The 17,588-nt window shown below is 42.6% G+C and overlaps 1 protein-coding gene across 1 annotated transcript in view; it reads right to left on the bottom strand.

The window, feature by feature from the left end:
* The window catches only part of LOC126282156 (putative oxidoreductase GLYR1 homolog), a 242,411-nt gene that overhangs the window by 85,865 nt on the left and 138,958 nt on the right, over positions 1 to 17,588 (bottom strand). The gene's annotated exons all lie outside the window — the stretch shown is intronic.

Raw genomic sequence — 17,588 nt, 5'->3', positions numbered from 1 at the left:
TATATATAGGACGGGGTCCAGTACTAGAAACAGAATCTAAATGAGCTTTGGAAGACTTAAGATCGAATAAGTTAGAAGGGATAGATAACATTCTATCACAATTTCTAAAATCACTGCGCGAGTGGCAACAAAATATTCATTCACGTTGGTGCGTAGAATGCATGAGACTGGCGATGTACCATCTGACTTTCGGAATACCATCATCTACATGAATACCAACATCCACACAATTCCGAAGATGGTAAGAGCCGATAACCGCGAGAATTATCGCACAGTCAGCTTCAGAGCTCACCCATCCAACTTGGTGACAAGAATAATATACAGAAAAAAAGAAAATAGAGGACCTGTTAGATGACGATTACTTTGGCTTTAGATAAGGTAAAGGCAACAGAGATGCATTTCCGACGTTGGGTTGATAATGGAAGTACGACTGAAGAAAATTCAAGGCACATTAACCGAGTTTGTCGACCTGGAAAAAGCTCTCGACAATGTGTAATGGTGCAAGATGGGTAATAATATGTACTACAACCAACAGGGAAGAATGAGAGTGAAAGGCCAGGAACGAAGTGCACGGAACAAAATGGGTGTAAGAGGCGCGTCAGTCCAGAACCGCGCGACTGCCACGGTCGCAGGTTCGAATCCTGCCTCGGGCATGGATGTTTGTGATGTCCTTAGGTTAGTTATATTTAATTAGTTTTAAGTTCTAGGGGACTGATGACCTCTGATGTTAAGCCCCACAGTGCTCAGAGCCTAAAATGGGTGTAAAGAGAGGGATGTTTTGCGCCCCCCCTGCTGATCAATCTATAAGTAGAAGAAGCGATGACGAAAATGAAAGAAAGTTTCAAGAGAGGAGTTTAAATTCAAGGCGGAAGGATACGAATGTTACGATTTGCTGATGACAGTGTTATCCTCAGTGAAAGTAAAGAATTATAGGATACGCTGAATGGAATGAGCACTCTAATGAGCATCGAAATGGACTGAGAGCAAATATAAGAAAGAGAAAAAGTTATCAGAACTGGGGATCACGAAGTAGCTAACGTTAAGAAATTCTGCTACCTAGACCAAAATAACCCGTGACGAACGGAGCCAAGGATGATATAAAAAGGAGACTAGCAATGGCAAAAAGGGCATTCCTGGCCTAGAGAACTCTGCTATTATCAAACATAGGTCTTAACTTGAGGAAGAAATTTCGGAAAATATACTTTTGGAGCACAGCATTGTGGCAGTGAGACATGGACTGTGGGAAAACCGGAACAAAAGAGAATCGAAGCATTTGCGATGCGCTGTTACAGAAGGTTGAAAATTAGGTGGACTGATAAGGAATGAGGTGGTTCTCCGCAGAATAGGGGAGGAAAGGAATATATGGGAAACACTGACAAGAAAAAGTGATAGGATGACATGAGGTGTGATAAGACATTAGGGAATAACTTCCATGGTACTAGAGGGAGTTGTAGAGGGTAAAAACCGTAGAGGAAGGCAGAAATTGAAATCAGGATTGGTAGGACCTGATTATGGTACCGCAAGTACCGCCCGCCACACGTGGTAAGGTGGCTAGCGGGGTCAGCAGTGTGCTCCCTCTGTCCAATCCGCGGCTGAGGACAGCTGTCCGTTCCCCGCCGGGACCCGGGGCAGCAGAAGGCGCGCTGCGCCAGCCGCTGGCAGCGACCCTGGGCTGCGGCGCGATCAATACGCGTTGCATGCGGTCGTCCGCCGTCTCCGAGCGTCAGCTTTACCACTCACAGCGCGTCTTTAACCGCTGCAACACGCTGCCGCCGCTGGGTCTCCTGCTCTACTACAAAACTATTCCATAGTTAACCGTAACTAGGGGCAAAATCGAAAGAGAAAAGCTGAGCACTTATTGGGCGACTTTATTTCAAGTCCTGTCCCATTTAATTTTGCTCAAAATCAAGTACCAGAACAATTTCTCATTTTACACGTAAATATTAAAAAATCAATTCTAGAAGCCGTGTAAGCCGTGACTTTGATGTCCGCCGACTTCAGCAGGTGGACTGTTACAGATTCGTCGAGATGGTTTTATGTTATGAGACTACAAGCAATGAAGTTAATCAACCATTCTCGCGACAAAAACTTAAACGTTTTGCAGCACTTTATCTGCGAACGTGTACCCGCTTAGGTCCAAGGGGAGCAGGGAATGAAAGAATACGCTTTATCAAACCAAATAATGAACTTTACTGTTCAGTAAAAACAAAACAATATCCAAATAAAGATAGCCTGTCGAAAAGAGAACACATCTGCAGGTCTGTGAATGCAAAATGTGCTGCCGGGCAACATTTAATACCATTTCTTCACGCATGGGCCTACAGCCTCAATGTAACTTCTAAATGGAGAAAATTTTAGAAACCACCGTGGGCTGTCAGTTTTATTATGCAAAGATCTTTTATTGCATCGTGTACGTATTTCACATTACAGACTAGTTTTGGCCTTTGGCCAATTTGAAATGTGTACGAATACAGTACCAGAAGAAGAGTAAAAAGGAACATCTTTACGTTTGCATGTTACATTCATTGTTAAATTACTTAAACAATGCTGGTGATGTTTGTGACACATTTAACACCTGTTTTGTGTTATGTAGGGACTGATATAACCTGCTTCCAAGCTCACATAATGCACCATGTCATGTTAGTACAAACAAGACAACTACCTTCCTACTCCTTTCCAATTCATTTAACGGCACAACATGTCCTTTTGCTTCCTCGAACATAAACATATCTGTTACAAAAACGCGAGTAACATGCATCATCCAAAGACCATACTTGGGCATGCCATTTTGTGGCGAGTCAAAATTTATCGACAGCAGGAGCTACAGTCATATTACAAAGCATAGCGTACTTGCGGTTAATTCTTAATAAAAATATTACATTATGGACTTTGAGCCACTTACAACCATCGCTAGTATAATCAGTTCTTTTGTGCTATGTAGATATTTCGATGTTTTGATAAAAAATATTTAATTTTCCATAGTTATATACCACTGCTACAAGCGGTCTCTTCACTCGTTGCCATTACAAAAAACAAAGTGACTTCATCACTGTCCCTCGCCACTGCACTAAAGAGACAGTCCTTACTTTTCACTGATAACTCTATGCCACGCAAATCAGTGAACTAATAAAATTGTTTAAAATACTGTCAAATAATAATATCATTTACATTCATTATCGTTTGATAAAAATAAAGTCATTTTCGTAAGATTCTACTAAGATGGTTCGAAGTGTTCGTTTTTCCTAAAGCAGTATATTCAAATTAGGAATTACGTCACTCGTAAAAATAGAAAAACCATCCCTAGGTAGGAACAGGATGTTACTCAGCAAACACCGCCATATTACATGACGATAAAAACAGTCTCTCCGGTTAATCAAATTTAACGTAAATTTCATTTTGCAAGTATAGTTATGTCAACAATGTGTCGTATCTATTTACTGTTCAATTGGTACTGTATTCACAGACGTAAAAATTGACTAAGGCCGGAAGTAGCCTGTAATGTGAAACATATACGGTACATGATCCAATAAACACAGTTTTCACAACGAAACTGGTTTCATCATTCAGAAATTCAATACGATGTCGCTTCACTTGGTGCACTACAGCAAGCTTTCATCTTCCTTGGCTTGCTGTTCAGACCTGTTCCATTCTTCGACGGCTGCCTTCCTTTGGCCATTCAGAGTGCGAAGAAGATACCTGCCCCCATACACTGCAAGTTTCAACTGTTCTCAAACAAGTTATATCTACGTGATGTCAGTAGATACCTCATGTTACTCTAATCGAGTGATTCAAGAGTTCGGCGTAGTGTGCTCGTGTATTATCGTATTAAACGACGAACTCGTGGCGAAATGTTGACTGAAGGACTTGACAAGAAGTTGGATGATCCTGTACCGGGACAGAACAGCTCTAAAATTATCCCCGATAGCAATGACGTTCGGATGTGATATTAGCTCTAAATACCTGTGACCCAGCCGATGTTGGACCCGTGGGATTGCATACCTGAGACGTGATCTGGTATCAGGCAACCTCCACACAACCATCATCAGGCATCAGATGAATCTTGCACTCTTCGACGAACGGAACCCTATGCCATCGCTGCATGTATTCCTTTGCCCACAGTCCTATCGCACACTGTGCTGCAAAATTTGTCTAACTGCTAATAATGGAGGTACAGAAACAAACTTCTTCCTTTTGTACTACCTAATCCAGTGATGCCCAACCTGAGCGCAATTGCCCCCTAAGGGCTAAAAGCTGAACGATTCGATTCTGTTTCAGTCAAAAACTGAATTATTTTCAAAATATCTTTACTATTATTACAATCTTTTAAGACTCTAATGCTGCTTATGTAAGTTATCAATAATTACCTTTCCTCAATTAGTATCATTATTATGGTGGAGATTACGGGTTTCTCACATAATGTACCCACTAAACACATGTGCGTTGTGTCCCGTCCATAGCTGATGATAACAGTGAGAAATATACGTAACAAATGCTAAATACACGGGTGAGTGAAATGAAAACCTTAAATAACAAATCGAAAGTTCGCGCCGTTATCCCGAAAGGTGGTACGCGTGCTACAAACAGCGTGCAGATGGCCTGTAGGTGGCAGCATAGAGCAGATGCACACACATCGTCGCAGTATCAGTATAAAGATGGCCGCCCCACTTGCGACTTGCACCAGGGAAGAACAGCGTTCTGTTATTCGGTCTTTGCGTAGTGAAGGTGTGAAACCTACTGAAATTCATCGACGAAAGAAGGTTCAGTACGGTGATGTATGTTTGTAACAGCAGCAAGTCTACGAATGGAGTACAGAAACAAACTGGTATTAAGTTCGCAAATGGTGTGACTTCAGTGGAAGATATTCCTCGTCCAGGTCAGGAACAATGAGATGTGACTCCACAGAACATTGCAGCAGTTGAAGCCATAGTGAAGGAAAACCGCCGAGTGACACTGAATGACACTGCAGCATGTTTACAGATTAGTCATGGGTCAGCACACCACATTGTGCATGATGTGCTCCAGTTTCACAAAGTGTCTGCAAGAGGGTGCCACGGCAGCGGACTCCTGAAATGAGAGAACGACGTGCTGATGCTTGTAAAGAACTTCTTCGGCGCTTTGAACGAGAAGGTGATGGCTTCCTTGCAAGAATCGTTATTGGGGACGTAACCTGGGTTCACGGCCACCAACCGGAAACTAAGAAAGCGAGCAACCCAGATCTTGCCCCAAGTGATTTCCATATGTTTGGACCACTCAACGACGCAATGGTAGGAAAGAAGTTCCGTTCTGATTAAGAGGTACTCCACACGGTGCGTCAGTGGTTGCGCGGACTACCAAAAGAATTTTTTTCTAAAGGAATTTATGCACTTTGTAAACGCTGGAGGACCTGCATTGAGCGTGGGGGAGATTATGTTGAAAAGTGATACAGCTTTGTACCATTTCTGCACAATAAACAATATTTTTAAAAAGTTTAAGGTTTTCATCTGACACCCTCGTATCTAAAGAAAATGTCTTCAAGTTGTAGATAGTACCCGGAGTAGTCTAGCAACTGCTTCATTACTCGCTTCCAATGAGATAAATGAATTGGCAGGACGACACTGCAGTTACTACATAAGGCCTACTGTTGTGCAGTTCAAATTACTACTACTACTGCAGCAATTGAGTGATTTACGAACAATAAGTATAGTGCGTACATTTTAACTTGGTTGATTCTGAATGGGGTTCCACAGTATGTAGGTCAAACAAGTACAGCAATAGAGAGAAGTAACAACTGTCTATACTCACTGTGGGTAGCTAGCTTTCTTATCTGAGGAGTAGGGGAGGAGTTGTGGGTAGCACCATTCATTCTATCGCCCCCCCCCCCCCCACCCCCCACACACACACTAAAAAATCATTCATCTTTCATCATTTTAAAAAAGTGTTTCATTCTACAGTTCAGTTAGGGGCAACAGACGGAGGGGGAAGAGGCAGGGGTAATGTCTGATTGCACTCAATGGTAATGGTTTAAGAAAGGTTGGAGAACCACTAGTCTAGATCGACGATACCTCCCAGTTGCCTTCAAAAAGACAGCTCGCAATTCTCTTGCACACTCACCGGCCTACATAAGAGTCATAATAGATAGGCAGCACGTATCAGCTAGTGATTTTGACCGCGGGCGACCACTACGAGACCGATTTTCAATTTCTCGTGTCAGTAAAACAGTTTGATGTTCGAATGACGTCACTGTTGTGTACAGTACTTCAGTGGGCAAACACTCGTACTGACAACCCTCCTTGCCCCAAAGCGACATTGCGCGCACTCCACGGTCTACGCTTGCTTTGTTTGTTGGTTGGTTTAAAGGCGGGAAGAAGGAGCAAACTACGAGGTCATCGGTCCCTTGCACCTAATAAAACAATGCCGTAAGTGTGAGAATAAAACGGACGAAACATATAACACAAAACGGAAAGAAAGGAAAAGTCACAAGAACGAAGGGACGGCAGCGAACACTAAAAGGAACAAAAGAGGACAAGAAAACAACAGAGAGACGCTAGAAACAGTAGAGAGTAAAGCATGAAAGATTACAGTGGCTGGCCAACCACGAGAATAAAAAGGGAAAGCCAGCCACTCTGCAACACATTAATACCTCCACCCTGAAAGCACTAGGGTGGAGGACACAGAGGGACATGCGCTAAAACCTACACGGAAGTATTAATTTGACTTTTCGTTTCAATATTCTGTGGAGGGGTTCATGGATAAGAGAATGTGCAGATGTTGGGTGTTGTTATTATTTATTATTTTATTGGAAGTATTATTATATAAATCCTCTTTGGGAGAGTTGTTATTTTATCTGTTAGTGCATATAATGAATTGCTTTGCATGTATACTTCGCCATTCAACAATGGTTTTCCTTTCTGCTTTGGTTTTCTGTATGTGGCAATTTTCTTGCAAGGTAAAAGGTGTTTTTTGTTGTTGATTCTAATTATTGTCATGTCATCTTCTCTAGTGGTCACGTTCTCTTAGGTGTTCTGCATATGTGGAGTGGTTTGTCCCATATTTCCAGGGTCTCATGTGTTCTTTGTATCCGACATCAAATGTTCTACATGTTTGTCCTATGTATCTGCCTTCACGCGTGTTGCACTGCAGTGGATATATACTTGCTTTCTGGTATGTGTCTTTTTTTGTCAGTTTCGGGGTGTATTTTTGTATGGAATTGTCTGTTATGTATGCTATGTTTATTCCCTGTATTTTGAAAATGCTGGTGATTATATGGGTGAGTTTGTGTTTGTATCTCATTGTGTACCGTCTTGTGTTTTCTTTCATCTTTTTCTGATTATCCTGTATAGTTGTTATGGGACTGCATGTTTGTGTTTGGTTCTGTTGTGTTGTGGTCTGGTACTTTCTACTTTTATTTTACTTTTAATTTTGTTGTTTAGCTTTGTGACTGTTTTATCATTGTAACTATTTTTTGTGCTATCTGTATTATTGTGTCCAGTTCTTTTTGGTAGCTTTCTTTGGTGAGTGGTACTGTGTTGAGTCTATGGACTTGCTTTTGTAAGTGTGGGTGGTACGAGGATTGGGCAAGTTTTCCGACAGGTCTGTGCGGAACTGTCATCAAATTCATATGTTCAAATGTGTGTGTGAAATTTTATGGGACTTAACTGCTAAGGTCATCATCATTCCCTAAGCTTCCACACTACTTAACCTAAATTATCCTAAGGACAAACACACACACACCCATGCCCGAGGGACGACTCGAACCTCCGCCTGGACCAGCCGCACAGTCCACGACTGCAGCGCCTTAGAACGCTCGGCTAAAACTGACATCAAGGGAAGATAGTTCCTACGACTATGATGATTTAAGTTTGTGAGTAAACGGTAGTCCACACAATAACTAACATTATTCATGTCGGAAAAAACCTCAGTCTTCAGACAGGACAGCCCGAAAGGTTCAGCAACACTTACTGAACTAACGCATAGATTGTTGGCTTTTATTTCGGGATCTTCGGATATTTAAAGGCCTCGACCCCAAACCCCGACGAGCAATGGAAATTGAACTTTTGACAATTTTTAGTCTGTCCAGATCTGACGTACAAAACAACAACTATGCATTACATTTCAAAACATATGCGAAGTAAATATCTGGCCACTATCGGCCCTTTGGCAACACCAGGCATCGCGCTGGACAAACGTCAGTCGAATCGTTCAACAAACGTCGCACGAAGATACAGGCAAAACCCAACAGGCAATATGACACCAGGTGGCCGCAAAAGTTTTTTTCACTGTGTAAATCAATGTTTATGTCGATGCACTACTTTAATTCCTTAGAAGATGCCATTATGTGAATTTTGAAATGTGTAAGTTATGAAGGTATTGACGTTTGATACCTGCATCTGATAGGTAAATGGATCAAAAATTGGGAAAAGCCGTGGTTTGGAGATTAAAATATGCGTCATTTAGCCTACAGAGAGGAGTGAGCTTTATATTATTTACTTTTTATTTTAGAGTCCTCACTAACAGCAGTCAATATACCCTAAATAGCTGCAAAAATCGCAGAAAACACGTCACCAAGAACGTAAGCGTCCACCGCAAGAAATCTGCATTTTATGAGCATTCATTTATCCTGCCCGTGTACTTATCCTCAAATTATTTCAAATCCGGAATAACTGGACGATATTTCTTCTGTCCACCAACAGCAATGTTGTTAGTGGTGCCCCTGCCACACACACTAAAAAAACTAATTATCTTCAAAAGCACCGCACTCATGGGACTGAATGGAGAGCTGCCGTCAACGCGTGGCGAAATGACCACAGAACAATTCCCTATCAGTTAGAAAAAATAAAAAGATAAGAAATCCTGTTGTGCAGTGGACGTAACTAAGACGCAAGCGAGATGCAAAAGCCGGTTTGCGGCGACCCTCGCCGGTGTTTCGCAAGCCCTGCAGCTAGCACAGAGACGACAGACAATGCCTCGTGCCAGGTTAGCACGTGTCTATTTTATCATATAAGACGTACGCAATTCAAGTCTTAAAAGACTGCCCCCTCAATTGCAATGGAAGCTATCGTTTCAAGGCTTACAAATACTTCTTGGCAACATGTTTTGAAATATTTCCTTCCTCCGAACAAGTACGACGTCAGGTACACAGACTGCGATATCGTACAGTTGTGTAGTGGGAGACTGTAGTACTCTTTCCAGAATTTATTTTGTAAAATAAAAAAAAATGCTTAGCAGTATTAGTAATATTGAGCCAGTGTAATTTACAGCATTCGGAACAGACTGAGCTTTCCCTTTAAATTACGCTATAAATTAACAGATTAATTTCTTCCACGCTTGTAGAAATGGATGACGACAGTACGGGATTCAAATGATGACGAGCATGATTCATTCACTCGTGGACTGTGAAAGTCTTATCACATGTAGCGAACATTTTGCGTTGATAACTTCCTCGTTTGGGTGTGCTCTGTGTTTCATGGAGAATATAGATTTGCGTCTGAATTAACTGTTTTGTTCAGTTGAACTAGTTTGTTAACAAGTACCGTATTTCATTGCGAATCGACGTTCTAGATATCTTTACAATGGTTGTAACACACGTCATTTTTTCTAATAGGATAGAAAATGTATTTGGCCTCAAGATACAAAACTTGCCAGAGCTTCAATACGCAGATGTTTGGTGTAATCAGCAGTTTTCAGCGTATAAGCACGACTCTTCCCTATATGCATCCATTAACGTAAAAATGCTTTCTTTAGTCCACTGTGGAGGTACGCGTGTTAGTTAAAAGGAACGTTTGATCGAGTTCCAACCTGACGGCGCTATGGAGAAAGCGCTTGGAGGTTGATGTCAGACGCCGAAAGGATTCCTGACCGGTGAGTACGGGAAACCAAGAATTTTACATGGAAAATAGCACAGGAGCTATCACCAGAAAACGTGCGGAGCTCCGCGGACGGCTAACACCCAACAACGCCTATTTAGGAGCAATCGCGCGAGCCGTCAAACTTACAGCGCATCTCATTATGTGTTGGTAAACTTTAGTCTGCGTGATATGGGCTTAGCATTTCAGAACGCATCTCCAGCACGCTACACACGCGTAACGTCGCCTGTGGAACCGAGCGACGTGGCGCAATGGTTAGCACACTGGATTCGCAAATCGTTCGAGACAAATACTGGAACGCTTTGTTTGAAAGGGCACGGCAGACTCCCTTCCCCATCCCTGAAGCAGTCCTAGCTTGTGCTCAGTCTGTAATGACCTCGCAGTCGACGGGACGTTAAAATCTGATCTTCCTTCCCTCGACAAGAGGGCCAATTGCGGCGCTTCAGGGGCACACAGACGGCCGGGTGTAAATCAGCCGGCACGTGTGGTTTAATTGGGAATGCCCATTTGCTACAGGCCCGTGGTGAAGAAGGCCGCAGGCAGTTTAGCGGCGTTTAGCGAGGCAGGCAGCGGCATTCACCGCGTGACCTCGCGTGTCCCAGGCAACAGAGTGCACGCACAGCTGGGATGCTGTTTTGCTGTACAGACAGCTGACTAGGCACGCTCGACAGCTGCGAACTCCAGCACACAAGCAAGTACAAACAATGGCGACTTTTCTTTCTACGTTGTTCACGGTAATGTTTGAAATTATGAACAGGCACAAGGTCAAGCGATTTGGTGATGAACCAGCCATCTTCTCCAAGAGGCAAGAAGCAATCCATACACCGTGCCACCAAATTTCGCATAAGAAGACGCACTATAGGTATACAAACAACAAGGTGAAATCAGTGAACTTTTGTGGCCGCATCTGGAAGCCACCAGGAGGGGAATCAAACTTATTCGTCTGAACTAATGCCATGCTGCTCAATTTCAAAACATGATAGCTAAATTCTAAGAAAAAAGTTTTGCTTCAGGTTTTCGGAAACAGAAAACGGATCAAACAAATCCATTACGTGATAGGAAAAAAATGCTTATTGGACCAAACCGCTCAGGTCATCAGTCCCTTAGCTTACGCACTGCTTAAACTAACTTACGCTAAGGACAAAATACGCACCCATGCCCGAGAGGGGACTCTAACCTCCGAGCCGCGCGGACTGTCACAAGGCGCCTCAGACCACGCGAAGTTATTTAAATTTCTCTTGTTGACGAGCAGACCACATAAATCAGAAATATTTTTACAATTTTATATGATTCACTGTGATTAGTTCTTTTGCTGCTTTTTCTCATCTTTTGCTTATATGCGTACCACTACGATTCAAGTCAATCAAACCGTCACTCATTCCTCCTTGCCCCATATACACGAACACCGTTCGACAAGAGACATGGAATTTATACTTATTGTCTCCGTCGATAATTTACGATTCCTCATAATTCACGTAAGCCCGTTAGCCTTATTTCCTCGAGCAATCATTCAATGTTAATCTTTCAGCAAGTCACCAGCTGTGGCAAAGCAATTATCATTGATGTTAGTGTCACTCTTTCCGTCTTGTCGAATGATTTTGTTATATCTGCCTAAGGAAGAGCCTGGGATACTGTCATTTTTCCAAGTTCCCATGGCCCGTGCTTACGCATACATTTCGTATCCCAAGCCAGATCTCTGAGATTTATTTGCCACGTAGCTGAAAATTCTTATTTCCGTAAGATACAAACCGCCCAAACACCGGATGCTTTCCGCCAATAATTTTCCAGGAAACAGTTTTGGGCAACGAGCACACCTGTCTAAAAGTGGAATAAATATCAGATCGATCCAGCTGCACTCCACGAATCATCCTGCATGCCTTTTACAGTAATTCCACTGCATTAAATGTCACTCGGAAACTACACATATACATGTCCATATCTGACGTACCAATCGCCTACGACAGACTACATACACTGATTCGTCCAGTCAATATGTCCAATCGCTTTAAAAGTATCGTTACTTGCTCTGAAATATACTACAGGAAGTTTTGTATGCAACACAGAAGATGAGTTTTCGGTACTTCCATTACCCAACAGAGAAAGGCTTCTTGCTTATTTACAGAAACCAGAGCAATGCGCATATCAAGAATTACAAGAAAGTACACCACCTCGTCAAAAATATACGGAAACCCTTATGTAATACGGAATCGGCCACTAGACATTAAGGGTAGTGGACTGGCCAGTATAAAAGGAAACGAGGAGTATTGTTTTGTCGGTAGAGATGCAATAAAAGAAGAATGAATGGGTCCGTCCGGAGAGCTCAAAGACTTCGAAGGTGAACGTCACAGATAGTCACATAAGTAGTGCCACATCCATCAGTGACATTTCCACCCTTCTAAAGCTGCCCAACTCGTATGTTGGTGACGAGATTGTTAAGTGGAAACGCTAAGAAACAACTACAGTTAAACCAAGACCACGCAGGCCTTATGTATGTCGCACAGTCAACGTCGAGCATTGCGGGGAGTGGTTGTCAAATATCAAATGAATTCGGCGGAGGAATCACTCGTAGAGTTTCAAAGTGATACCTGGGATCCAGCTGGCACCATTATTTGTGTATTGAGTTAGAAAAAAGGAAGTTTGATACAATGGTCGAGCAGCTCCTCATATGCCACACATTTCTGTAACCAATGAGAGTTCTGAGAGATGAAATAATAGTGAAGGCAGCATAAGATCAAGTACGAAAACAGACGAGGACTTTTAGAAATCCTTGGGTAACACAAGAGATATTTAATTTAGTCGATGAAAGGAGAAAATATAAAAACGCAGCAAATGAAGCGGGCGAAAGGGAATACAAAGGTAGAGAGAGAGAGAGAGAGAGAGAGAGAGAGAGAGAGAGAGAGAGAGAGAGAGAGAGAGAGAGAGAGAGAGAGGGGGGGGGGGGGAAGTGCAAAATGGCTAAGCAGGAATGGCCAGCGGAGAAATGCAACGATGTAGAAGCATATATCACTAGGGATATGATAGATACTGCTTACAGGAAAATGAAAGAGACCTGTGGAGAAAAGACAACCACCTGCATGAATTTCAAGAGCTCAGATAAAAAACCACTCCTAAGCAAAGAAGGAAAGTTAGATAGGTGGAAGTAGTATATAGAGGATCCGTACAAGGGCGATGTACTTGAGGACAATATTATGGAAATGGAAGAAGATGTAGATGAAGTTAAGATGGGAGATATGATACTGCATGAAAACTTTGACACACTGAAAGACCTAAGTCGAAACAAGGCCCTAGGAGTAGACAACATTCCGTTAGAGCAACTGACAGTCTTGGGAGAGCTATTCATGACAAAACTCTTTCATCTGAGGAACAAGATGTATGAGACCGGCGAAAGACCTTAATGCTTCAAGAAGAATATAATAATCCCGATTCCAAAGAAAGCAGGTGCTGACAGGTATGAAAATTACCTATCAGTTTAATAAGTCACGGGTGCAAAGTACTAACACGAATCTTTAACAGAAGAGTGGAAAAACTGGCAAAAGCCGACCTCGGGGAAGGTCAGTTTGGATTCCGGAGAACTGCAGGAAAACGCGAGGCAATACTGACCTTATGACTTCTATGAGAAGATAGGTTAAGGAAGGCAAACCTACGTTTATAGCACTTTTAGACTTAGACAAAGCTGTTGACAATGTTAATTGGAACACTCTCTTCCAAATTCTAAAGGTGGCAGGGGTAAAATACAGGGAGCGAAAGGCTATTTACAATTTGTACAGAAACCAGACGGAGTCGAGGGGCGCGAAAGGGAAGCAGCAGTTGAGAAAGGACTAAGACGGGGTTGTAGCCTATCCCCGACGTTATTCAATCTGTACACTGAGCAAGCAGTCAAGGAAACAAAAGAAAAATTTGCAGTAGGAATTAAAATCCATGGAGAAGAAATAATAACTTTGAGGTATGGCGACGAGATTGTAATTCTGGAAGAGCAGCTGAACGGAACGAACAGTGTTTTGAAAGGAGGAAAGAGTAAAACAACGAGGATATGGCATATAGTCTAATTAAATGACGTGATGCTGAGCGAATTAGATTAGGAAGCCAGACACTTAGAAGTAGTAAGTGAGTTTTGCTATTTGGGGAGCAAAATAACGGATGATGGTTGAATTTGGGAGTGTATAAAATGTATACTGGCTATGGCAAGAAAAGCGTTACTCAAAACGCGTACAGATTTAAGTGTCAAGAAGCTGTTCCTTAAAGTATTTGTATGGAGTGTAGCGATGTATGGAAGTAAAACATGGACGATAAAAACTTTAGACAATAAGAGAATAGAAGCTTTTGAAATGTGGTGCTACAGATGAATGCTAAGATTGCATGGGTAGATCACGCAATTGATGAGGAAGTACTGAATAGAATAAGGGAGAAATTTGTGGTACAACCTGACCAAAAGAAAGGATCGGTTGGTAGGACACATTCTGATGCATCAAGGGGTCACCAATTTAGTACTGGTGGGAAGTGTGTGTGTGTGGGGGGGGGGGGGGGGGTGTTGGTGGTGGGGGGCGGGGGGGGGGAATCGTAGAGGGACACCAAGAGATAAGCAGATGTAGGTTGTAATAGTTACTCGGAGATGAAGCGCCTTGCACAGGATAATACAGGAACATGGAGAGTTGCACCAAACCAGCCTTTGGACTGAAGACCCCCAAAAACAACGACGACGACGGCGGCAACAACAACAACAACAACAACCGACATACCATATGTTGCACCATCTTTCGGGCGCGTATACTGGAAAAATAAATATTACGGATGCTCAGCCGAAAGATGCTGGAATATTCTATCCGTAAGGAAGATATCAAGAAACACGTAATATACCATGTGTGTTTTCATGCTTAGAAGAAACACCAATGCTCATCTAATATCGCACAAGAAGCTTGGTTGGGCTCTTGCTCTTATCCGCGAAGGCCTTGGCAAGTGCTAAACCGTGCACAAATCTACCGAGAGTCGACGGCAGAAAAGATGAGACTACCAGTTACGAGAATATCGGCTAATTGTTAAAGCACCGAGTATCTGTTTGAATGTTTACATAAGCAGACTCAATGTTTTCTAGTGACCTAAGCACATATGGCTTCACTTAACAGGATCATACGCACTGCTTGGTCGTAGTATCGACCGGGGCTGTTTATAGACTTACGACAATAACTGTACACGACTCTTACGATCAGGCACAAGCGTACCATGCAGTTACAAGATGTAAATGCAAGACGTAAGTTACGTCTTAGCAGCTTCCATAAACGAACATTAACTGAGTAAAAAAATATGGTAATTTAGTATCTTTATTTGTTCACATTGTCGCGTAGGTAGCGGCCTGGTGAGTGATGCATTGCGTTTCTTCTGGTTTGCGTAGCTCTTTCGGAGCAGTGAGTTAGGTGTGTGTGCATTGCGGATTATGGGTCAAAGCATGTGGGCGCATCACTTTGCCTCACTATATGCGTAACAACTCTCGCCATAAAGAAAGTTGTGTAGTTTCGTGTGTTACGTTCCAGTTATAACGTGTTCTCAAAGCAAACTTCAAATAGGTGCAAAAATATACAACAAGTTTAAGTGAGCAGAAAATATGCTTAAGTAAACGATTTTTATCCTTGCATAGAACCGACCTATCTAGAAACTGAAAAACAAGCAAGGAACAGGGAAAGGTATGCTGTAGTCTGACGGAGGGAGCAAAAATAAGATTTGCGACTAACGTTCCGCAACGATAATTAGACAGCAAAAACTAGGTCCGTACAAGCATGGAGCACAAAATATGTCGTGATATATTCGAAGAAACCTTCCTGATAATGGTCTAAAGTGGTACGGGTCATCACGAAAACCCGAACCTCGATAGCCGGTCGAGGATCTGAAATCCTCTCTAACCAAATACAGCTCCTGTACATTAACGATGGCATCTCACTTCGTATATGTATAAAAAGTTAGGGGACAAAATCACATTGCGTTTGCAAACCGAATACCCGAGAGGAGGAATTTCCCATCTGAACTCATTACTTAAGTTTGTTCCACCAAGAAAACTATGCATTGGGATGTTCAATGGCGACAGAACCTGATGATGCACATAATTACATGCACGAAAAGAATCCCATCCCCAAAGTCTCAATTAAAAGCATCGTTTCAAGTCGTATGGTTGCCCTTGGAACACCTATGTGGAAAAACAGGTTTCATGGGTAGCGGTTTGCGCAGAAACGATGCAGAGTGAGCACTGCGACGCCGTTCCGGAAGAAAAATTTAGCACAGTGACGGCGTTCCCACTGGAGTACCTCTTACTTCACGCGTTGTGGGCTTTCAATGTATCAGGTATGAACGCCCAGCTCTAGAATACAACAAATACGAACTTAGGTGAATGCAGACAGACAGACTTACTAAATTACTAACAGAATTTGGAAATTTGTGGTAAGTTCTATGGGGCCAAACTTCTGAGGTCCTACGCTTACACACTATTTTATCTAACTTTAACTTACGCTAAGGACACACACACACACACACACACACACACACACACACACACACGTGTCCAAGGGAGGACTCGAACCTCCGACGGGGTAAGCCGCGCGAACCGTGTCAATGCGCCCCAGACCGCACGGCTACAAAGAGCGGCTCTGACTTTCCAGATGCCAAATCAGAAAGGGAGAAACCAGATGTGTGTGGTTTATCAGGATGTAGTGTCCGATGGGTTGGTGCAGGACACCTTGAATAAAAGATTAATTCACATTCTGCCTACTGGCAACATTATATGAGAGTACCATAAAATGAAACTGTCACTGAAACTGCGGACCCAAATTTCGGAACATGGGCTAAAATCATGTGAACGCTTTCCACCCGTATAAGAACGCGACGAAAATAGGTTTCCTTCTTTGCTGTGTCCCGAATACCGACATTAATAGCAACAACAAAAAGTTTCGTGTGGACAGGGAATGCCAAACTCCAAATGTTTATAATCACTTGAGTATTCTTGGTCTTAGAACGTAAGATGAGTAATTGTTTCGTAAATACGATGGATTTCTGTGTATCGCAAGATAATAACGAGTGTTCTCAAATACATCCGCAACATATAATATTCATATGTTGATTTCAGATTATTTGTAGCCGTCGGCATTTGCTACCTTGTTAATCATGGGCAATGGTAGAGCATGGAGCATAACGGCATTACCAACTAAACTGTAACTCAAAACTTCTCTTCAAAGGCACTGGCGTGAAGATGCAGGCCCCCTTTTCACTGTGTGAAGTCGCGTCATTGTACGCTGCAGATAACCCAATCTCCGGCCTATGTAGGCCACCAGACGGTAGCGTTTCCGCTTGATGCTACGTATCTGTATCCTACTCCGTTTCCTACATGACAGTTCAGGTGGACGACAGTATTTCGTACCGGCGAAAGTCTTGAGATATTATTATATATAGTTAATGTGAGTGGCCCTGTGACACGTGGCGGAACGTCTAATGTCCACAAACAATTAAAACGATGTCACAAAAATAATAATTATTATTATTATGAGTGGGCCAAAAAATAATGACGTCTCTATGTGGCATTCGAGGAAGTGATGCTGCCCTGGGACCACGGAGGTAGGCTGTTCGGAAATCCCTTGCTACTACTCAACCGCAGCAATTGAATTCCGGCAAATGGCGCGAATACTCCCGCCTGCGGACCAGCAGTAGATAATACCACTTCACACGCTACTCGCTCATACGAAAGATTCCGCAAATGGGCAGTAATCACCA

This window comes from Schistocerca gregaria, chromosome 7 (assembly GCF_023897955.1).
Source record: "Schistocerca gregaria isolate iqSchGreg1 chromosome 7, iqSchGreg1.2, whole genome shotgun sequence".
Lineage (NCBI taxonomy): Eukaryota > Metazoa > Arthropoda > Insecta > Orthoptera > Acrididae > Schistocerca > Schistocerca gregaria.
The sequence above is the reverse complement of the archived record's forward strand: the minus strand, read 5'-3'. Positions and strand labels throughout refer to the sequence as shown.